The sequence below is a fragment of the Seriola lalandi genome, unplaced genomic scaffold (genome assembly GCF_002814215.2).
Source record: "Seriola lalandi dorsalis isolate HSWRI2012SDOR001 ecotype SW California unplaced genomic scaffold, Sedor1 jcf7180002054537, whole genome shotgun sequence".
NCBI classification, from domain to species: domain Eukaryota; kingdom Metazoa; phylum Chordata; class Actinopteri; order Carangiformes; family Carangidae; genus Seriola; species Seriola lalandi.
In genome coordinates, this window is record NW_019525090.1 from 1028586 (window position 1) to 1030898 (window position 2313).

At 36.7% G+C, this 2313-nt stretch overlaps 1 pseudogene across 1 annotated transcript in view; it reads left to right on the forward strand.

The window, feature by feature from the left end:
• The window catches only part of LOC111661154 (interleukin-18 receptor 1-like), a 7812-nt pseudogene extending 5499 nt beyond the window's left edge, over positions 1-2313 (forward strand). Inside the window, exon 9 of the transcript XR_015437769.1 lies at positions 1-2313. This exon is cut by the window's left edge and continues 65 nt beyond it. The product of XR_015437769.1 is annotated as an interleukin-18 receptor 1-like (transcript).

A 2313-nucleotide genomic window follows, 5' to 3' on the forward strand; every position in this document is an offset into this window, starting at 1 on the left:
GGTAATGATTAATTTGAACTCTGTTGGGTTGCAGCTACAGCGGAAGCAGTGTTAGACTGCATAGAACAGAGCCGGACGGTGGTTTTGGTCCCCACCTCTCCAGATCCTGATCTAGGGTCTGGCCTGCTGAGTGCCATCCATGCAGCTCTTGTGGAGAGGCAGACTCGCTTAATCTTCATAAAAACTGAGGCAACACAAGATTCAACATCAGGTTCCTTAGTTGAGGCCTTAGAACTTCTTAGCAAGGCTGGAGTCTGCATCACCTGGAAGGGCTTAAGCTCCAGGTCTTCCTCCTCCTCCTTCTGGAAACAGCTGCGCTATTACCTACCTGCCATGAAGCATACACCGAAAATAAGGCCTTCACCACAGACAGCTGCCCAGGATAACTGTTATGCTTAGCAAAGAAAGTCTGAATGAATAGATCATATCAATGCCTTTACTCTATGACATAAGTATATATTCAAGTAAAGTTACTAACTATTTACAATGGGGTTCAATGGGGAATCCAGAATAAGAATCTGAGTCTGATGTGTAATTGTCATTATATAGCTATGTTTTAAATGGGTATAGCCTACTTTAAATTTACCTATATTCCCAGGTTTATATACTGTTAAATGCACTTTTGAAAATTATGTTGTACCAGTACTGTATTATTTTAAACATTAACATTAATTAATGGTTTTATTTTATTATTTTATTATTTATTCTAAATAAGTACGTCAAAAAGTATTTGTACGTGTGAAAGGGTTAGCTCATTTAGCCTTTTATAGTATATATTTTTTACTTTACATTTTGCAAATTTAATGTACATGGCTCACAGACACACGTTCTCTTTAACTCCCCGAGGGCAGGCAAGGCATTTCCAGCAAATAAGCTCTGATAAATCCACCAAACACTGCATACTCATCACCAAATAGCAACAGTGACGGTTGAAGAAAGCATAACATTTGTCAGCCAAGGACCCAGACATTTTCCCTAAGACTTGGTGAAAACCACAAATAAGTCAAAAGACCAGTGAATATTAGACTTCTGTTCATAACGTGACAGGAAACACATTGTTGCTCCATGTTTCCTGTTACGATAGGCCAGTGTTTACTCATCAAATGTAATTGAACATGATGATGAGCTTATGTAATGTTTTTCCGCCACCTACTGGAAGAAAAAGCAATAAATGCAGATTCAGATGCTTGAAACAGTCCAAACTGTTGTCAAGGAGGGTTAGTGACAGTTAAACATATTCGAGCCCCCTCCTCACTTGATTTAGTTAGGTAAGCTTATGTCCAGACCCCCACTATACATGACAGTTTCATTATTTACCCAAACACCTGGAGACCAACCAACATTCCTCTGCTGAAATGATTAGTTGATTAACGGATTTACTCATGTAGCACCCTGCCACCCTTCTATATATCTAACATTCTGCAAACTGACTTTAAACCAGGCTGACGGGGCCTTTGGGCTTGTTTTGATATTAGGGTAACTACCACAAAGGTTTACCTGTCCTGATGTGAGACTTTCATCACTATTTATAGCCAGAGATATGTCACCACTTAACTTAGGTTTAATTGACTGACCCCAGAACAACACTGTAGATGATCATTTACTGAATGTCTTGACAATACAAGGATATGACAAATGTAATGAAACATAAACACAATCTCAAAAATTAGACCCACTTCTTAAAAAAAGCAAATAATATGAAACCAAAATTTCCCTCCCACACATTATTTAGCAAATTACCCACATACACAACTTAAGCTTTTCCCAAAAATACTGAACAAAATTTTCAAAAACTAAATCTTCTAATCTTAAATCTTATTTACGTGACACAAACAATATTTAAAACACTTCTACCACTAACCCCCAATAGCAGACTTATACTACTTAACTTCGGTAATGGACAAGCTAGCCTCCATGTGAATATAGTCTTGTGATACTAGTGGAAATAATGTCAGATCTCTATGACTAGCCAACAGTGTTCATTAACTGGCTCAGTTTTAATGGTAGAGTGTGGAGATCAAGGTATATTTATAGCAAATGAGGGTCCAGTATGTTTTAACCATTTGTTTTTTCAGTACAATTGACACAGAAAACAGAAACAGGTCGATTTTTCTGTTCTTACTGACAAAAAAAAATGTAACAATTGAAGATTATAATTGAATGATAATTTGTTATGCTCTTACTGAGAGTGCAGACACAGAATCATTGCTAAGGACTTACAAGTCAACTGTAAGAAATCCCTACACTGACCAATCAAACAAAAACAAAAACAGAAAAATAATAAAAAATAAAGAATAATTTCCCTTCTTATAA